General features: G+C 34.3%; 1 pseudogene; it reads left to right on the top strand.

Annotated features, from left to right (window-relative positions):
- The first annotated feature begins 18,377 nt into the window (after positions 1 to 18,377).
- LOC145278438 (U2 spliceosomal RNA) lies at positions 18,378 to 18,503 on the top strand (annotated as a pseudogene).
- The last annotated feature ends 4,542 nt before the right edge of the window (positions 18,504 to 23,045 follow it).

The following is a 23,045-nucleotide window of genomic DNA, read 5'->3' as shown; positions in this document are numbered from 1 at the left end:
TGAATGTTTGTTTAGTGCACAATTGAACCATGATACTTGACTTTTGCATTTTAATTCAAACCATTATATATGAAATTAATTTTATAAAATCAACAGTAGGTTCTCTACAGTGCAATGTAGACTACAATGTATTGTGGAGTAAATCACTATGGGGAGGCATGTGAAGCAATGGGTCCCCAACTGCAGCAGACAATTGATTTGATTGAAGACTGGGCGATTTCATCCATTTCAATGACAATAAAATATGGGAGTGTAAAACATTTGTTGATCATTATTCAATCCCGGGCAACGTCGGGTCCTCCTGCTAATATATATAATTAAATTATTATTAAAAGTATATATGAAATAATCTCACCCAGAATAACTCTTACATTGTTTTAATTCATTAATTGTAACTTTTCCTTAAATATATGTAATATATACAGTGCCAGCAAAAAGAAAGTCTGCATTTGTCATATTTTCAAAAACTGCAAATTTAAGCTAAATTGAATGCAACTGTTTAAACAACCTATGCCTTATGTGATTCACCTTTTATTCCTCTATAATTTTACCTGTTCATATTTGACTTTTAATTGAAGTATCCTAGTGTTCGTGCCAATTTAAAAAATTAACTTTAAATCGAGAAGGTAAAAAGAAACTCTGCACCATGGAAAATTGTTATTTAAATGTAACTTTAGAACATTAATGCAACACAAATACAACAAGAACACAATGAACCAGTTAATATTTAGTAGCATAGCCCTTCTGCAATTTGACAGCATGCAATCTTTTGGGTATTTCTTGAATTAGTTTGTGTCAATACTCTGGTGAATGGGCATCCCATTTCACTTTAATTTTTGTCCAAAGTTCTTTCAGATGTGAAATTTTATCATTGCATAGCTGTTGCTTGATGTCATGCTATACGTTTACGATAGGATTGAGGTCTGGATTTTGTGCAGGCCAATCCAAACACGGAATATCATGCTCTTCAAGAAACCTCTTGACATTGCCAACTATGTGAATGGGAGCATTATCCTGAATGAAGATGGGATTATCATCCAAATTTCGGCCAAAGCAGGGTAGAAAATGTTCAGTAAACATATCATTATACTTGATTGAATTAATTCGAGCTTGCAAGCGAACTATAGGCTCTGAACCATTGGCACTAATAATGCCTTACACCAAAACAGAACCTCCACCACCTTGCAACGTTGTAACGGTTCACCTAGGATTAAATTCTTTGTCCTTCCTTCAATGGATGTACTGCCTGCCATCACTGCCTAGCCTGTTGCATATGCTTTCATCACTAACAATTATTTTCAACAAACATGAAGAGTCATGATCTTCATGGTATCTGACGAAGTTCAGATGGCGCTTTCTGGTCTTTACAGAAATCATTGGCTTGCGTCTTGCAACACAGCCTCGCAAATTATATTCTTTAGTCTGTTCATAACTGTAGTAAGAGAGATTAAGAGGAATCACAAACACAGCTGGTGCTAAAAGGTGGATATTTTATAATTAGAGATGCTAAAAGGCGGATATTTTATTATAAGAGCGGTTAAAAGGTTGATATTTTAAGTTTGTTTTAATCTCATTTGTTGCTGTGGAGCTTTTATTTGTCTTCTTGATTTGAAGCTAATTTTTTAAATTAACATGAACACTAGGACATTTCAAGTTAAAGTTAAATATGAACAGGTAAAATTACAGAGGATTAAAAGGCAAATCAAATGAAGTATAGGTTGTTTATACAGTTGCATTCAGTTTAGCTTTAATTTGCAGTTTTTGAAAAAAATGACAAGTACGGATTTTCTTTTTGGCGGCACTGTCTCTCTTATATTATATATCACTTAATAAGTTCGGAGCCTGGCATATATAATCCATATGACTTATGAAGTATAAGCCTTCAATATGACACATGTAAAAAAATTGAGCCTAATTGGATTATCACTTTATAAATTACAATTATGTGAAGCTCATTGCCTCTGTTTGGTCTTGAAAGACAACGGATACCCTCTGTAAAGGTAGCTGCACGTGTTGTACGTGAGGCAAGGGTTGCACAATTCTCAACCACTCCTCTGAATCGGCGCTGCTAGAGTCCAATGGCAAGGATAAGTCCATTATGACTGGAAACAATGCCGAGATAAGCAGAGAGCACATGTTATAGAATAGGTAGAGCAGAATAAATTATCTAACTTTGTAGCGAATTACCTATCTATCGATTTAGCTATCTGTCCATCTCGATCTATCTATCTAACTTACTGGAGAAGTAGACAAGAGATAGATATGATGATGTTTTCATAAAACCCATCAAAACTTATAAAAGCTGGATCGTAGACAAGATTATCGGAAGCATCTTATCACCTGATTGGATCTACGTGTGAGTCCCGTGGATTGGGTTAACTGGGGATGACTGGGAGTTTGGAATTTGGACACGGTGAACAGTGGTTGGGTTAATGATTGTCTCCTTCCCCGCCCTTGGGAGGGACGTGATGTGTGCCTCAATGGAGACTGTTAAATACCACAAGAAAAGAACTCACTTTCCATGTTCATCTGCGTCGACATCTGGGAACGTGAATAAAAAACTAAAACTAATTATCGTCTTCGAGTGAATGCCTTCCATCCAACAGGTTCCAGCCCCTCCAAGAAGATGAATACCAGATGGACCAGTGAATATAAGGTATGTCAGATATATGACACACCCACACACACACGCATATAAATTTAGACGATCACGGAACATAAAATGTGTATATATATATATATCACACAATATAAATAGATGAACACAGTTCAGAAAGTGAAGAACCACTAGAAACATTAGTAACACATTAAGGACACGTAAAAAACAAACACGAAACATATACACCTGTTTAGATAAGTGCCATTCGTGTTAACATACACCTGTTTAGATAAGTGCCATTCGTGTTAACATACACCTGTTTAGATAAGTGCCATTCGTGTTAACATACACCTGTTTAGATAAGTGCCATTCGTGTTAACATACACCTGTTTAGATAAGTGCCATTCATGTTAACATACACCTGTTTAGATAAGTGCCATTCATGTTAACATAACGTAACACACATACATCACCTGGAATTGCCAAATGGCCACCCATTTTAGTACTGACTAGGTTCAACGTTGCTTAACTTCGGTGATCTAATGGGAACGGTGTTTCAACGTGATTATGCTGTAAAGTGAAGCTACTGTTGCAAATGTTCAACAGAATGGAAAAAAAAAATATGAATTTCATGTGTTGAAAAAGCATTGCTTTCTGATGGGAAAAATACTGTTCAGGCAATGCAAAGGCTTGATAACTGTTATTTGAACTCTGCCTCATCGGAAACAACAATCAATAACATAATATAGTGTGAAGCCATGAAGCGATCCCTTCCCAGGGGATTCCTTTGTCACATAAGAGTCAATCCTCTGTCACAGACCAAATGTGACCCGTCCTTCGTTGGTCAACAAGGTATCTCAGTGTGACAGGACCCGTGAATTGATTTGGTTGGTCTTAAGTTCACGATTGGGTTGATATGTCGCCTGTTCGTCGATCTGTCGGCTAAAAGGAAAGCAATTTCATGCACACAAAAGAAAGAACAAACTCAGTTCTCTATTCTACTGATTAAATTCACAATAAGATATATAGTTATATACAATTGTTCATAGTTCAATGTTGATTTTGACAGACTCCGCTGAGTCCTAAATAGATTAATTTCTCTCTCAGTATAACGGTGGAATAATGCGGGAAGAGGGGGGTGCGGCTACTCTTTGATTGTACTTGGTTCTGCTCCAAAACTCAGCTTGATTCTGGTGGTTTTGACACTGGGACCCATTCATATAGTGAGGTGATGGCTGAGCCGGGGTTGCTTCCTAAACCAATCACATCTAGTTACCCCTAGGGGAGACTATCTTCCAGGTTGCATCTGTGGATTGCAGGCGCCGTTCTCATGACTGAAAGGTTAAACCTGTAACCTCAGTTCGGGGTAATTGTATTCAAAGGCTAAACATTTCTCCTCTACCCTTGAGTCATCATTCGTTGGCCTCAAAAATGAAATCATCTTTTCGTTACCTTTTCTCAAATTGACAACGAGTTGTCGCCTTTTCATAAACAATGAAATTCACAAATCCAATCTTTCTCTCAGCAAAGGCTGTTGCCGTCACTTGGGCACACAAGCGATAATTAAAGAATTAAAGAATCAGGAAATCATATCTGCCTGGCTTCTCCAGCATTTTGGGAGTCTTCACCCCCCTCCCCTCCGCATGGGTAGCCGAATTGCTCCCTGGAATGGTCACGTCACAAGAGCATGAATGCGCGGATGTAAATGCATGCGAAATGACGTCACCGGTAAAGAAAAAAAGACTATAAAAAAAAAGAAAGACGTGGATAATATTTGCGATCAGATGTGAGATGTGAAGGACGCTCGAGAAGTTGATCATGTGAGAGACCTTGCAACAGTAACAAGAAGATGAGGAAATAAATGTTGTTGCTACAAAGAACAAGTGAGTTGGAGTTATTTCCTATTCTTTGTCCACTTTGCGATTGAGACCACAACGTGTGTACAAGCGTACAACAGTACGATAAGTGCGATGCTGACTGTAAACGTTGTCATGCGGACACAAATGATGCTAAACACTCAGATTGTTCAAATTCAGTTGTCATTGGAAACAGAAAACAAAAAAGTCCATAAACTCGTTTTGACCAATCATAAAATGAAGTTTTGTGAGATTGAAGAAATGTTAAAGATATCAGAATGGAATGTGCTCTGATGAACTCATTGTACTTGTGCCCCCCCCGACGTACATATCCCCAACAAATCTGCTTAGCAACAAAATCACACCCCTTCACGATTGAAGTTCCTAAATGTCAGAAAGTTTTCTACTCTAAAAGCTTCTTCCCTAGAATGACTAGATTTTGGAATTCCCTTCCTGCTACCTGCTTCCCAAACTGTACTGACATGCAGAAGTTCAAATGCAATGTAAGCCAATACCTTAATCTTTCTTAGACATGGTCCCAATTAGTAGCCCCTTGCGTCCAAGTGGCAATATGCCTTGTTTGGGGGGTGAAGGTGAGTGAAAGAAGAAAAAAGTTCCTTATTCTGCATGAATGTTTGTCAATGAGAAAGCTGTGATCAAAGTGAATAGTGCGTTTGCTCAAAGTCAATCAAAAGCAACAATACTTCGACAATTTTTAATCTAGAGAAGGCATACCAACGTAGCAGGTTTTGTTATTCTTTAGCAAATACTAGTGGGGAGGGGAGTGCCCGGATTTGCACAGTCATAAAATGAGCTTAAATATAATATTTTTGTTTGTCCAGATTTCATATATATTATTATAGAGTCGTGATTTAAAAAGTAAAAAAAAGTTTTAGGTGCCATCAGCTAGAATCGAAATCAAAAGCAAAACTTTACTCGCCTTCGAAGCTTGTGACGTTACCACTGTACTAACGTGACACGCATATGAACTGATAAAAAATTAAACTAAGTTGAATTTACAAAATGTATCTTTTTTTTTTAACTTTGACCCATTTTTCATCCCTTAAAACTATTTTCACGGGCTAAAGACCCATAAAAGAATGGTGCGTAAAAAATCCAATCATTTGAGGCCCCTAGCGCCGCTCTGCGACTTTTAGTTTCGGAGGAGATAGAGTTTGAAAATATGGAGACAGACAGACAGACAGACATATAGCCTTTTATATATTAGATTAGGGATTCATGATGTTTTGGTTAAGTATTTATTTTGTAGTAGACAAAATGCACAAGTTCTAATGTAACGTTGTACACGTAAACTCAACACGTTGTAGCAGAGTACGTCGCAAGGAACATGGGACAAGTAATAACTTGACGCCTTTTTTTTCTTTGTAACAACGGCATTTATTTCCGGGTACTTTCCCCAAATAGAATGTGTTTGTGCTTCTTCTCTCTGACCTCTTTCTTCTCGAACGTCGTTTCGAACGTGCTATCAAACGTGCTCATCTGTCAGTAACGTCTCTCTCTCTCACTCTCTCCTTTTTATAGTCTTTTTTCTTTTTCCTTATCGTGGTGTCATTTCGCACATGACTCGGTATTTGCATATAGCCGCCATACTCTGTTATACTACAGTGGTAACCTTTCTCTTCATTATTAACTTTCTTATTTCTATTTGGGTAATTAAAGAGGCAAATTGGTTGTGTCTAAACCTAATGTAAACGTAACATGCGGCCGCAGCCGAGATTAAACTCACTACACGAGTTTGTAGTATAATTCAAATATTGTCCGTAGTTGAATACTTGATGCTTCGCCAGGGGCTATCAAGGGTATTTTTTATTGTGACATCATCACTAGATGGGTTGCCTACCACGACTTAAGAGAGTCTCCATCTACCCTTGAGAGAAGGATAAACCGCGCCAGTTCCCCACCCTGGTATTTTACTATGCGGTACATACAGTGCCTCGTCTTCCCAAATGGTCACCCATCTGGTACAGGCCAGGCTCAATGTTGCTTAACTTCGGTGATCTGGCGAGAACCGGTGTGTCAACATGATTATGTCCAGTTAGATGTCTTGTTTGAAATGTCATTTCATATAAGTGTTTCAGTTTTAGTATAGAATGAGCTCGTCAAATTTGGTGTTTAATTATATATAACACAGTATTTGTAAGGAATGCTTATCCAGGGAATTTCAGAACTTACAGAGTAAGTTTTGCGTGTTGATAGAGAATCCTGAGTTGATCTCGGAAATAGCCAAAGCAGTTTACAATTTGGAATATGCAAAAAACAGAATGTGTAAAAATAAGACGACTCTAAGTACACACAATGTTAGTTTATGATTAAAGTTAATTTAGGGTGAAAATAATCCCTAAAAAAATTGGAATAAAGAAAAAAAACAAAAACCCAAAAGGCTTTCAAATCATAAATTGCTTCAGCCATTTCGATAATTGACTTGGAATTTATATGTTTGGCAGTGTTCTTAGATATGTTTTGTACAGAAATTCATCGGATGAAAATCGGAAAAAATACGATCCTAAAAATAATTTTTCTTCTCTTATACATAAAAAAAGAATTTTTACAAGGGAATATTTTACGTTATACCGGCCAATGTAACATAATATTCCCTTGTAAAAATTCTTTTTTTTTATCTATAAGGAAGACTATGTTAAGATTGTCAAACCTAAATATCAGCTGACGTGATATTGTAAACAAACAGACGGAATTTGATGAACATTATTATTATTTAAAAAAAAATTTTTTAGCAAATTAGTCCACTGGGCAAAATATTCCTCGTAATATATAATAATCAATAGAGGATTGGTTCTGTAATAAAACATACGCAATCTGCATAAATTAAAATATCATATTTAAGCGTATTGTACGACCGGACAATGCCAAGCGGCCAGCTAGTAAATAATACAACGGTGTCTGTCATGTTCTTTTTATCATTAGACCTCTGCTGGATTTATTTGCTTCCCCACTGAGCAAATTAGGCACAAGGCCGTCTTTTAATGTGGAGAGTGAAGGGGAAACGGGGACCAGCTCCCCGGGGAGTAGGGGAGCTGGATAGTGACAATTGGTATGAAGGGTTTCCCCTACATTGACCAATAACTGATTGCTACAATAACAATGGTCTTATATGTGGGGTTGCCCCCACATATGGCCTTTGCTTGAACTTTGGTGCCCAGCCCCGCGGAGGGGGGGGGTGACTGCGATTGAAAGCTGCATAAAACTGATGTTATACAGTTAGTGGACATGTTAACTGACTATCGGCTTGATGGCCTTTTATTGTAAGTAATTTTGTAGGTACATAGTTTGCATTCTTCTGTGATCGATGTCATAGCTTTACTTCTTGTATTCGTCCGCTCGCATCTTTTATAAGGCTAGGTCATCCACTTAGCGAATGTATCTTCTCGCATTTACAGAAATATGTTATCCGTTAGTCATATTCTCACACATTTCGAGTCTGTCCTCTTTTTGACCTTCAATAGCATTCAATTCCGTACGAACAATTCAACTTCCGGTTTGATTCAATCTGGTTTTAGAGTATAATCAGTATATTACAAGTAGTTGAGTTTACACTATGTATGCTAATTTGGTGTATTTGTTTATTTCTATTTTGCAAAACATCTAACAACCGAATAATCTTGCTATTTGCCACGTAAAAATCTTCAGCTAGGGGAGTTTTCACTCAACACCAAAGCCAACAGAGTATAGTCCATTTCTGAAATGGCCTTTATTCTGTTAACTGTGTTGTTCTAGGAGGTTTAACCTCCCAAGCTTTGCCTTCTCTCTTTGAGAACTGATTAATTTATTGCTCATAGTTTGAAGTCTCTTTAGCAGGGAATGCCAACAGGACTGCCCAAGCATTTTTTGCAAGTCAGATTGCTCATTCTTGAAGATGCTGGCTCTTCAATCACACTTTCCGACCCTTGTGTCACATCTTTCCGCGGTCGGAGGAGAGATGAACAATGTCACGTAAAAGACCTCATTGTACACTCTAACTTTCTAATGGAATTCTCCACTTTCTCAATCTATCTCCTTACATAAAAAAATTATAATTTCTAACATTATTTTTACATATTCATATACAAACGCACATGAAAATATCGCTACAAAGTAAATTAGGACCTTTTCCCACACAACTGAAAATCACAAAAAGCTTTTGCAACATCTCAAAGATCCAGATTGGATGCATAGAAACTTGTAGTATAAGAATGCAAGTTTTCAAAGGTAATTTTATTGTGACTTTCGAAACAGTTCGACAAAATTTAATTGTAGGCTTGACTAATACACATTTACGGTAACATCTCGTTAGTGCTGATCTTTAGGCTATGATCAAAGCGTAGTATCTTGGTAGGATACCTTCCATTCTACAACTAAATCACCTGTTTTTCGTTTCTCACCCAACTAGACTCCACTCCCATTTAGAGAACGACCTGCTTGTTTTCGGTTCAGAACAAATCGGAAACCAGTGTGCGATCTATTAGGTAGGTTTTATTAACCATTTTTTTTTGGTTCTGCTTAAAGAAATCCTTGTATATAAGCATGCTTATGAGCAAATACAACTTCCAACACATCTTTGGTTATCTTTAATAGGACAAGCCCTAGTGTAAATTCTATATCTCAACAGCATGATTGAACATAGTGAGATTCGAAACCTCAACCCCAGAATTTGGAACCTGAAGCTGACCCAATCTCCTCTAGTACTAAATATATTGCCATTCTTATATATGTTATTTATCTGTTTATTTTGCCTTTAATACTTTGAGTTGAAAGCATTACCTAAATGCTAATTGAGAATAATTTTCCCTCACCAAGTGTAGTCACCATAATATCATGTTTAATCTAAAAAAAAAAAATGCGATATTGTAGCGACTGTTATGATTCTAGCTCAGTCTAGTGTAGACAGATGATGTGGTGCTTAATTTGTAAAAATATACTTAAAATATTTGTTTTAATAAATATTTCAAAGTGTAGTAGCTGTTCTGTCTTCGGTCAGTGAAGGAGGATCCTTTTAGTTGAAGGCAATTTAAATGTTTATCTTAATCTAGAAGGCCTCTTTTTGGAGAGCTAGATTTTCCACACATTAAAAGTCAGCTGTTTGTTTAACTTTGCCCTCGTAGAGGGAGGCAACTAACTAGGATCTAAGGAGGACTCATACTTTACGCGAGATCCCTCATCAAGCTTGCTTCTACATCCAACCGATGATGAGGATGATCGAGTGTGCTAGCTACGTATCTGAACGGACGAGGTGTACGTACATAGTTTTAACGCATTCAGGTTTTTGTTCTAGCAATACACCATAAATCAAAATATTTAATATCATAAACGAAAAGTAAATATAACAAAAACTATTTTACAATAAACAGAATTGTCAAAGGGAGATAATTCAGGTTTTTGTTCTAGCAATACGCCATAAATCAAAATATTTAATATCATAAACAAAAAGTAAAAAAGTATTTTTTACGACGAGTCGCAAAGTGGAGGAGTGGAAAATGAGATTCTTTACCGAATCGTCCTCGAGGTTGTGAGCGTGGAAAATGGTATGGTGTTGACAAAACGGGTGGGCGTTGATAATTGGGGGGGGGGGAGAAGTCAGGAGAGATATTTCCGCTGGCGGGGAGGAATGATAACAAATGTGGAAACCATTACGGCAGATATGGGATGAAGGCAGATTTGGGTAGAACGGTGGTTTTTTTTCACCCTTTCACCATCTCCGTCCCATGAAATTGGAATTTGGTTCTCAACTCCGAACCTCAACCATCAACGAAATGTTGACAAATCCCTTGTGAATTAAATGATATAAAAAAAAAATTAAACGTATTATTTTAGTGAACAAAGAATTCAATACACGCACACATATTATATATATATATATATATATATATATATATATATATGGCGATTAAGCTACACTGAATATTCGGCGTTTCATCCACTCTAGGATTCGTCAGGCTTATGCGTATAAGCCTGGCGAATCCTAGGGTGGATGAAACGCCGAATATTCAGTGTAGCTTAATCACCATATATATTTTATAAATTACTAACTAGCTCTACCTACGTATTGAGCACTTTTGAAGTAAATACTTAAAGTTTACGCATAAATCTATACTTTCGTATATTAATTTATGTGAGTAAATGAAGTAGTTATATATATATATATATATATATATATATATATATATATATATATATATATTTGAAAGACCCGATGTTGCTCGGAATTAAATGAGGGTCACTACTATGTAGTTTTGTAACTATGCTGATAACATTATTAATTTCTTTGATTTTATAGACCTCCACTTTCCCTCAGTTCTCCTGGTGTATTTTCAAATAAATTTTCGTTGCAATACTTTTACTTTATATATTATTTCAAAGAGCGTTTTTCGCTCTATTGATAGTTCAAATTACAATCGTTTTAAAACAATTATGTCTTTTTTATTTCAATTCAAGCTAGGCTGAATACTGCTAAAACAGCTCGCAATACCAACGAAGCGTTTGACCTAGGAACCACTACTGAACGCACAGCATAATGATGGTTTAAAAAATGTCGTGACGGCGATAGGAGCCTTGAAGATGATGAGCGTAGTGATCGACCATCAGATATTAAAAACGATCAATTAAGAAGCTTAGTTGAAGCCAATCCATGCACAACTGTTCGAGAACTTGCTTCTGAATTAGACGTAACGTATACGACGATTTCCAATCATTAAGAGAGATTGGAAAGACAAACAACTTGATAAATGGTCGCCTCACAACAACCAAAAGAAACGCCGTTATAAAGTGTCATCTTCCCTTTTACGCAACAAAAACTATTTCTCGACCGAGTTATGACTTGCGATGAAAAGTTTTTTTTTTTAATGACAACCGGTGACGCTCAGCTCAGTGGTTAAACGCCGACGAATCTCCACGACACTTCTAGAAGCCAGAGTTGCATCAAAAGAGAATCATGCTTACTGTTTGGTCGTCTGCGGCGGGTCTCATTCATTACATTTTTTTAATGCAGGCGAAACCATTACGGCGGAAAAAACAGTAAAAAAATGGGTGAAATGCATCAGAAACTTCGACAACATGCGCAGCATTAGTACATAGAAAGGGTCCAATTCTCTTCTACGACAATGCCCGACCGCATGTTGCTAAACCGACCCTGCCAAAGTTGAACGAACTGGGCTACGAAACTTTCCCTCATCCGCCATACTTGCTAGACCTCTCACGTGCCGACTGTTACTTTTTCGAGCATCTCAACAACTTTCTGTGTAAGAAATGCTTCAAAAACCTAAGTGATATCAAAAACGTCTTCAACGACTTAATTTCCATCAGAACGCAAGTTTTTTTATGTCACTTGTTTTGCATTGGCAAACGTGTGCTTTTTTTTAAGAAAACACGTGCCAAAAAGTCAGAATTTTTTGAAGAAAACACGTGCCAAAAAGTCAGAATTTTTTTGGAAGAAAACGCATGCCAAAAAGTCAGATTTTTTTAAAGAAAACACGTGTCAAAAAGTCAGAATTTTTTTTAAGAAAAAATGCGCCAAAAAGTCAGATTTCTTTTAAGAAAACACGCGCCAAAAAGTCAGAATTTTTTTGAAGAAAACACGCGCCAAAAAGTCAGAATTTTTTTGAAGAAAACACGCGCCAAAAAGTCAGAATTTTTTTGAAGAAAACACGCGCCAAAAAGTCAGAATTTTTTTGAAGAAAACACGCGCCAAAAAGTCAGAATTTTTTTGAAGAAAACACGCGCCAAAAAGTCAGAATTTTTTTGAAGAAAACACGCGCCAAAAAGTCAGAATTTTTTTGAAGAAAAAATGCGCCAAAAAGTCAGATTATTTTGAAGAAAACACGTGTCAAAAAGTCAGATTTTTTTGACGAAAACACGTGCCAAAAAGTCAGAATTCTCCAAGGCATATGATGTCAGTATTCAAACAGAGTTCAATCATCTAAACTGAATTCGCAAACTGAAAATGCTTGACAAATGAGTTCCGTTGAATAAATGCTGGCTTTGAAATCAGCCATTATTTTCCGAACTATCTAATATTAGTATTAAGTTTCTTATTAAAATATGGGGGGGGGGGAATGAAATTAAAAGTATTTTTTAACAAAAAATCAATGTCCATAATTTTAAAAATCTACCAGAAATCCACCACCATACATTTACTTTTTCTATTTTTGTATAAAAAAAAGAGAAAAAAAAGAAAAAGAAAAAATAAGAAAAAAAGAAAGTCTTGTTCCAAAAAAGATATTTTTAGATATCGAATATTTCAGTCTATACAAAATAATAATAAATGGTTATATTCGTTTAAAAATTGCATCATTTTTTTCTTTTGCTGTTGTTTCAATTTCTATCATAAATAAAAACTATTTGTGTTAATTACACAAAAAAAAATTTTTATAAGATAAATTGGGTTTCTTTTACACTACACAGATTCGAAAAAGTTGTCAAAAAACAAATATATAAAAAATAAATGTTATCAAAAGGCAAGATAAGTTACTTTTCTATCTAACTGGATATATTTTTAGTGTTTTTATTTAATGTAAAATATTAATTCGGCTCGAAAAACATACAGTGTTTACCGATGTATTTGAAAAATGCAAATGGCGGCAGGCTTGCTGTTGAACACGGTAAGTTTGGGAAAACGAGTTGAAATAAAAAAATTATACAAAATACTGTTAGAAACTCACTCAATATATATCACCGTAGCATAGGCGGACATGTACTCGGTGGGTTTCTGACAGTATGTATAATTTTCCCAAACTTACCATGTTCAAAAGCGAGCATGCCGCCATTTTTCTTTTTAAAATATATCGATAAACACTATGATTTTCGAACCGATTACACGTTTCAAAACCTTTGATAACATTTAATTGTTATATATTTGTTTTTTGACAACTTTTTTTTTTAACTTTTGAAATCACGACTCTATAATAATTAGGACTATGACAACAGCATATTCTTTTCATTGTTTTGACTCTCGAGTCTGCTTCCCGATACAGTTAGAGTTAATCGACCGAAAACCACACCACTCTATATAAAAGCATATGAGATATCAAGGGACACACACCCGAGAGTCAAAACAATGAAAAGAATATGCTGTTGTCATAGCCCTAATAATAATACAGGGTGACACCCCCCCCCAAAAAAAAAACAGAGGACATTCAATTGTTTTTCTGAGCATTTTACAGTCAACGGAGAAAAAAAAAGGCCAAAGACCCTAGTGTTTTGATGTGATGTTTTGAATACAATAAACTAGTTATGACCAAAGTTTCATTTTATTTTGACAAAACACTAAGAAACGGGGCATAATTAGAGTTGCGGCTCGTTTTTTTTGGGGGGGGGGGTCACCCTGTATATACGAAATCTGGACAAATTAAAGCACCATATTTAAGCGTTTTAATGTAAATTAGTTTTCATGCGTTCAGAACTTTAAACATGCGTTTAGAACTAACTGCCCCTAGGAAGTGTTTTTTATTCGCATCTTTGGGGCGTTATCTCTTTGTGAAGATGGTTCCATCGCTTTTTTACTTATTCGTTTGTGAAAACATTTTGAATAATAATTGCCACTGTGCTTCCTCGTTATTTATACTCATACATCTACTTAATTTTATTTGTTTATATGCCCTTAAAATCTATTTCAATAAATAAGAGTAAAAAAAAAATTGAATGCACGCGCGCGTGAAAACAAACATGGCGTCCAGTGAAAACAATACGGAATACATTGGATAATATCACTGCTCTTAGATTAATAAATGAAAATTCCTTTATAAAAGAAGAAAGTGCGTGTTCTCATTGATTGATTCAAATATGGGGGGACCGATTTACTAGAACGTTGTACAATGTAACCCGGATATAAGAAACCCGAATATAAGAAAACAGATATAAGAGATTTTCTCTGGTCCCAAATTAGAGCCTGTGTTTATGTACAGTGTAACCCGGATATAAGACACATGTATATAAGTCTAACCCATATATAAGAAAGTTGTAGGGGACCCCGGTAGGTGTATCAGAATCGGCCATTAAAAATGCCGTATATGAACTTGAATAAATCAACTTACTATCTTTCGAAGCTTATAACTACTTGAAAAATGTAATTCAAACCCTAAATTTTTTTTCAATTAAAGGAGCAAAGACCAAATTTTAAAAAAATAATAAGCAAATTAAGCAATATTTGTTTTTTAAAATAGATTTTCTTTAACAAAGATTTAAAGAAAATGAACGAAATTTTACTTACTTCGATTATAAAAAATCTATCTATATATATAAAAGCGAAAATGTGTGTTTGTATGTCTCGCAAAAACTTGACACACGGGTCACGGATTTTCGCTAGATCGGTATCATTTTTAACTTCAAACCACCTTCGCCTGACAAATATCGAAAAATTGGCCAAAAGCGTTAATTTGTTCACCCTGAAATCATCACTTTTCTACAGGGGGGGGGGTCAGCAAAAACCCTCCTCTCATGACGAGTTCGGTTCTATGCATGCGCAAATGATGTCGTAACCTGATTTAGTTTAAAGATTTTAAAAAGCGACACAATTTCGGCGACGTCGTCTTAGCTTAGTTGCTTAGAGCGCGGCCTCATTATCTAAACGTTTTGGGTTCGAATCGTGGTGTGAGATGTCTTTTTTTGGGTTTTTTTTTTCGATTTTTTAAATTTTAATATTGAAACAGAGTTATTTAAGCCATTTTTCACGTGTTTTCAGATTTTTTAACGTTCGTTTTTCTGTTTTTTTTTTTTTACTTCGCTTATTCTTAGGTTTTCATTAACACCTCTCCCCACCTGACCGACCACACACGCCCAAAAACACCCGGGCAACGCTGGGTACCCCACGAAGCTATTTTTCACGTGTTGGGGGGTTATATTTAAGATTTTTTAAAGAAGTTTTAACGTTCGTTTTTCTGTTTTCTTTTTTGTTTTCCCGATTTTTACATTTAACATCGTTCGTTTGCCTTACGTTAGTTTTTTTTTTTTTACTTCGCTTATTCTTATGTTTTTATTAACACCCCCGCCCGAGCACACACACTCCTACAAATACCCGGGCAACGCCGAGTACCCCCCCCCGCTAGTATATATATATATATATATATATATATATATATATATATATATATATATATATATATATAAATTCCAAAAAATCACTTACCTATAAAAAACTTCTATTCAATGTGTACTTCCATTGTTCATTATTAAGAATTTATCCATATTTATACTTATATTCTATGTCCTTTTTAAATAAAATACTTTTTAAAACAAGGATTAAAAAAAATAAAAAACGTGAACTCATTTTTTGAATGTTCAAATAAAGGGAGACAAATCTGATTTTTTTTTTCGCGATTATCTTACGGTGACTTATAAACGCCATAATTAATATCTCTTTTTATTGCGTGCTGTTAACCAAAATTAGTATTTGGGGGCCTCCGTACTTGAAAAAAAGCACACATTCACTTTTAAGTTTTTGCCGTTAAATGAAAAACCCAGTCGACCAATTTTTTTTTTTTGTTAATTCTCTTCATGAAATACACGAGTTTTTGATTATTATATTTCTACTTTACGAGAATTTTTTCAATTTCATTCAATGTTTTTTTTTTAGATATTTAAAAAAAGAAAATTCACTCGATAAAGTAAATTTTCTTTTTTTAAATATCTAAAAAAAGAAAACATTGAATGAAATTGAAAAAATTCTCGTCAGCTTTCGGTATTTACTTGACGATGTAAGCATAACGAGCTTTCATTAAAAAAAAAATCAACGTGGTTTAAAAAAAAGGTTTTACACTTTGGACTTTAAAGGTAAATTTACCCCACCTTCCAATTTTTTCTGTTGTTTTAAATTAGAATATTTTATTTATTGATCTTCAATTTGTGATAATTAATTTACTCACCAAAGTTTTATATATCACAAATTGAAGATAAAAGATCAAAAAATAATATATTCAAATTTTATTTTAAAAAAAGTAGTGTTTTTTTAGAAATTTACCTGTAAAGTCCAAAGTTTAAAACCTTTTTTAAAAAAAAAAAAGCACGTTGTTTGTTTTTTCTCTTGTTATTTTTTTTAAAATGAAACCTTGGTCCTTGCTCCTTTAATTGAAAAAAAAATTAGGGTTTGAATTACATTTTACGAGTAGTTATAAGCTTGGAAAGACAGGGGGTCGAATGAGTTCACGCCTCCCATTTAGAAATGTCTATTAAAAAGTAAATAATTAATTTACTCACCAAAATTTTATATATCACAAATTGAAGATAAATGATCAATAAATAATATATTCAAACTTAAAACAAAAAAGTAGTGTTTTTTAGAAATTTACCTGTAAAGTCCGAAGTTTAAAACCTTTAAAAAAAACAAAAAAAAAACACGTTGTTTGTGTTTTTTGTTTTTGTTTTTAAATGAAACCTTGATCCTTACTCCTTTAATTGAAAAAGAAATTAAGGCTTGAATTACAGTTTTCGAGGAGTTATAAGCTTGGAAAGACGCAAACGCGTTTGGGTTGGCAGCAGAGGGAGATCCACTCCGAGTGGAGTTGGGCGCCAGGTTTGAGTCAGCTGAACAATTCGGAGTTCTCTCTGACCTGGCGATTGGCCCGAAATGCACTTTCACTCAACAACATACAATGCAGTTCCGGGTTTTGAGTCGCCTGATTGTCCCCGTTGTGGGACAACGGCCGTAGAAACGACTGATCATGCTTTCTTCGATTGCCGCGAACTCCGCCGGTACTGGTCGTATGTCAGCGAGGTAACGGCTCACATCGATCTTGAGCATCCTCGCCCAATTACCGTATCCAATGTCATGGACAGCGTGAGACCGCCGTGGGACCGGGAAAGACAAATGGTCTACTTAACGACCCTGGCCATGGCGAGAATGGTGATTTGGACGTCACGTCTGCAAGGTTGCCGGGGGGGGGGAGTGTTGTCTTATTCTGATCAGGATCTGATCGTTTTCTTTAAACACCAACTACGGGTGAAGATCAGATGTGATAGAAGAAGGCTGCATCGCGTGGCATTTTGACAGAAGATGGATACATGTAGCAAGTCTGTGTGTACGAAGAGGAGCCAAATTTGAATACGTGTTACCCGCCTAGGTGTGGAACGCACAGTTCCGTAAAGTAGAATTAAACAAGTAGCCTCTCAGCTAGCTGAGTGTGTGCTCCATCCCTCCCCGATTGGGAAGCCTCCAAGATCCCTACCTCTCCTTTTTGCAATTTTTGTTTTCACCCCCTTCTCTAAATTTCACCCATCTTGGAGAGAAAGAAATACAAACTAACCCCCATTCCTTACCCACAAAATTTTCTTTTCTCCATTCACCCCCATCTAGAGGGCATCCCCACTTAGAGACTGATCCACAGAAGTGAGGTTCCTTTTACAAACCTAGTGGAATGGGCAGTTTATCAACTAGACGGGGTGGCAGGGTCCTACTAATCACCCTTTTTTCTCCTTCCCCACCCCGCCCTCGACACAAATGAATTATTGAACTATTTTTATTGTTATCTTTTTGTTTTAAAAATTGGGAGTTAAGTAGGATGTCCCCCAGTATGAAAGGGTTAATGCGGTATTAAGGTGAAAAATACTAGCTGGGAGAAACTTTTGATTTTGTTTAGTTCTGGAGTGACAAGGATGACCAACGATCTCCACAGTCCCCCCTTTTGAGTTGGCCATGTGCCTAAGTTTTTTGTTTATTGTTGATTTTCAATGTATTTTTAACATGAATAAAGGATTTAATATCTCAAAGTGTAGTATCTGTTCCGGCAGATACTGAAAGCAAAGACCGTATGTGGGGGGAACCCCACATATAAGACCTTGGTCAATGTAGGGGCAACCCTTCATACCAACTGTCACTATCCAGCTCCTCTACTCTCCGGGGAGCTGGTCCCCATTTCCCCTTCACTCCTCACATTAAAAATCGGCCTTGTGCCTAATTTGCTCGGTGGAGGAGCAAATAAATACTTTTTTCTTGGCCTTTTGGCCAAGATCAAAGTGTAGTATCTGTTCTTACTACATGCTGTACTTATTGTGATATAAAGTGGGGGATCACTTTTCTGTATTAATTTAATGTAAAATGATCACCCACTTTACAACCAGTCAGTCTCAAAGCCATTCAAGTCATTCTCCAGATCATTCAAGTTGCTTTTGAAGGATGCCAGTTATTTTTTAAGCATTCAAGTCATTCTTAAGGTCATTCAATTCATCCTTAATTTCATTAAAGTCATTCTAAGTCATTTACTTTTTATTTATTTAAGTCATTTCAGCCCATTTTTCGGTCATTTTAGTTTATCTTTAAGAATTTCATGTCAATCCTACATTCACGCATTCATTGATTACACGAGAGCACGCGACTAATGGCTATAGGCCTTGTTTTATGAAAAATTACGTTTGAATTGAAAAGTAAAAGCCTCCATATTGTTTTAGGTTTTCGGTTGGTTAGCGAGATTGCTTTTATCCAATGAGAATGTGGCATGCGTTTTCCTCATCAAATCAAAATATGTGTAGGTTTTTCCGTTCAGCGACACCAAATTTTGTTAAGCGGTGTCCAGGATGATGACGGTCGTAGCGACAAGCGTAATTATAATTAGAAGAAGAGTAATATTTAACGATGAGACCTTTTTCAAGGCAAATCTTAAACAAAATTAAACTCCCCTCACACACATTGCTTGAAGTGTTTCTAGGTGTTTGTAAAATGTTTCGAACTTATGAACTCCTGTTCTCTCTTCCTTCCCCCTGTCACCAAACGTGAAAAAATGCTAACGATTACATGTCCCATTTACACGCGTTCGCGCGTACCAAGATGGCCACTAGCAATAATATAAGAAATTACATTGCTTAATATCCGGAAAACTACTTAAAAAGTTTTAATGCGGTATTCGTTTTCAGCATACCGGAAAACCCGACAGTCGTCATTTTAAAGGAAAACGTTAAGGGAGAAACCAGATAAAAAAATTACTTTGTGTTGCCGTTATTCATTTATTTATTTATTTGCTTAGTTATTTAGTGCCGTTATTTATTTATTTAGTGCCGTTATTTATTTATTTATTTATTTATTTAGTGCCGTCATTTATTTATTTATTTATTTATTTAGTGCCGTCATTTATTTATTTATTTATTTATTCATTTAGTGCCGTTATTTATTTATTTGGTGCCGTTATTTATTTATTTAGTTCCGTTATTTATTGATTTATTTAGTGCCGTTATTTATTTATTTATTCATTTAGTGCAATTATTTATTTATTTACTTATTTAGTGCCGTTATTTATTTATTTATTTATTTAGTGTCATTATTTATTTATTGATTTATTTAGTGCCGTTATTTATTTATTTATTTATTCATTTAGTGCCATTATTTATTTATTTATTTATTTATATAGTGCCATTATTTATTTATTGATTTATTCAGTGCCGTTATTTATTTATTTATTTATTTAGTGCCATTATTTATTTATTTATTTATTTAGTGCCGTCATTTATTTATTTAGTGCCGTCATTTATTTATTTATTTATTTATTGCTGTTATTCATTTAGTGCCGTTATTTATTTATTTATTTATTTATTTAGTGCTGTAATTTATTTATTTATTTAGTGCTGTTATTTATTTATTTATTTAGCTCCGTTATTTATTTATTTATTTATTTAGTGCTGTTATTTATTTATTTAGTTCCGTTATTTATTGATTTATTTATTTATTTAGTGCCATTATTTATTTATTTATTTATTTAGTGCCGTCATTTATTTATTTAGTGCCGTCATTTATTTATTTATTTATTTATTGCTGTTATTCATTTAGTGCCGTTATTTATTTATTTATTTATTTATTTAGTGCTGTAATTTATTTATTTATTTAGTGCTGTTATTTATTTATTTAGTTAGTTCCGTTATTTATTTATTTAGTGCTGTTATTTATTTATTTAGTTCCGTTATTTATTGATTTATTTAGTGCCGTTATTTATTTATTTATTTATTCATTTAGTGCCATTATTTATTTATTTATTTATTTAGTGCCGTTATTTATTCATTTATTTAGTGCCGTTATTTATTTATTTAGTGTCGTTATTTATTTATTTATTTAGTGCCATTATTTATTTATTTATTTATTTATTTAGTGCCGTTATTTATTTATTTATTTAGTACCGTTATTTATTTATTTAGTGTCGTTATTTATTTATTTCGTGCTGTTATTTATTTATTCATTCATTTATTTATTTATTCATTGCCATTTTTTAGATTAGAAACAGTTAATTAGTTACAAATGTTTAACAACCGTTGAATTGCCGCTAATTAGAGCGCATAGAGGTCACGCTATTAGCAAGAAAATATTTTTGGAGTGAGATTCAAAAAAAAAAAAAAAAAAAAATTCTAAAGAAATTCCAAAAGGAAAGCCATAGAAATACCAAGAAAATATCACATTATCATTTTTTTTTTTACATATACATACACACATTATATATATATATATATATATATATATATATATATATATATATATATATATATATATATATATATAAACTTTATTATATTATTAGTGGGGGTCTGGGAGCGGCCTTGCCGGGTCGTAAAATACTCTTTAATGTGTTTTAATTCATGCAGATTTCGTATTTATTATTACAGAGCTAATTCTATATTGGATATCATATTGTACCTAATATATAGTAATTATTTCAAATGTTTTAAAAAAAAATACTTAGGTGCCATCAGCTAGAATCGAAATAAAAACATTTAGCGCTCCATTTGTGTCTCCGACCGATGTAGCTATCGAGAGAGAGACCAGAAAGATTAAATATTAAACGGCTTGAAGAAATGAATTGAATTTGGGCATGCGCAGAAAGTAAAATTATATCATCAAGTTAAAAAGAACATTTTGCATTTCAACTGGCCGATATATGTATCTACGTGTTTTTCATCCACCCAAATAAAGATCGGTTAAATATTTACAGACAGACAGACAGACAGATACACACACATAATCTACTGTTTTATTTATATAGATTGTTTTCCTTTATTTATTTATTTATTTTGGTACTCATGCAGAGAGTGATCCGTGCTGAAATAATAACGTTATTATTTAAAAAGCCATTCTTAACATGGGAGGGGAGGGTGTTTTGTACATATTTTGTACTTTAACCTTACAATTGAATAAAAAACAACATCATAAAACTTTAATTAAACGCGGAAATACAATTTAAAAAAAATAGCGCAGATCACTCTCTGCATTAGCACTTTTTTTTTTTTTTCGCTGATTGTCGTCGATACCACCTCGTCGAAACATAGATCGATCCGCGTGGGACCTTTTTCCTTTTTTTTTTTTTTTTTTTTTTTTTTTTTTTACTTCGTATGAATTCAATTTGTGCGTAGGAGTGATCTACATACATAAACTGGTAAGAACGTGTTTAAACTTCTGAAGGCAGAGTTAGAGACAGGGCTTTTGAAAATATAACCGTATCACAAATAATAATAATAATAATAATAATAATAATAGAAATCAGATGCACAGAAAATAATTATCCGGTTGATAAGAGGAAGGTCTAAATGTGTGTGCAGGTACTAATTATAATAAACATGACTACAGAACTGAGTGAGGGCAGATAAGTGATTTGCCAATTTACGATTTCCCCCCCCTCCACCTCCAAAACCCTAAATGATTCGCAAAATTATTTTTCTATTCGTCTTCAGTTGATAGAAAGACTTGCGGAAGCTGGATTTCGAACGAGATCGTAGCTTAAACATGTTTGCACATATGTAGCCAATAATATTTTTTTTTTTATAAATACAGGAATTTGTACTATATATATATATATATATATATATATATATATATATATATATATATATATGGTAGCATTTTCCTCTTATGCATGTTTAATTGAACAGCGGGGATAATTCCTGTTTGTTTCTCTTGTGATCTTGGAAGTTGAAAACGTTTGCAGCTAATTTCTTTTTACACTTAAACAGAACTTTTGAACATTGACCCACTAAATGGGAAAACGGATCGCAAGAGAAACAAGCAGGAATCATCCCTGCTGTTCAACTAAACACACACACACACACACACATTATATATATATATATATATATATATATATATATATATATATATATATATATATATATATATATATATAACCCTTTTTACTCATTATAAGGATGAGTTATCTTCCTTTATTTAAAAACAGGTTCATCATTCTCGTTAACCAATCAAGAGACATTTTATCTTGGCAGACTGGATGGGAAATCCCTTTTCCGTATGCTTTTGATTGCGGTTGCCGTTCAATCAACACCGCACGGGATCATCTCATTTGGCAACAGACGCATTCAAGAAAACACGTCTCTTCTGATATTACATGGATTCCTTTCATAGCCTTTAATGAGGTCGTAAAATACAATTAGTTTTACAGCATGCATTTCCTGTGTTATCACTTAATACATATATTATCTTTTATCCTAGTCCGGGGCGTCTTCTTCTCTACATTTATTTCAGGTATTGTACCAACTTTGGCAACCTAATCGTTCTTCTGTTAGAATCAGTTCATTGGTTGTGTTTGAGCTTTGGTGTTAAGCAAATTTCCTTAGTTCTTTATAGTGTTATGAGAGCTTAATTTATGCTCCCTATGTTTAGAAAGAGA

This window comes from Euprymna scolopes, chromosome 6 (genome assembly GCF_053919585.1).
Source record: "Euprymna scolopes isolate OS-2025 chromosome 6, ASM5391958v1, whole genome shotgun sequence".
Taxonomy (NCBI): Eukaryota; Metazoa; Mollusca; class Cephalopoda; order Sepiida; family Sepiolidae; genus Euprymna; species Euprymna scolopes.
Note: the sequence above shows the minus strand (reverse complement) of the source record. Positions and strands in the feature narration are given on the sequence as shown.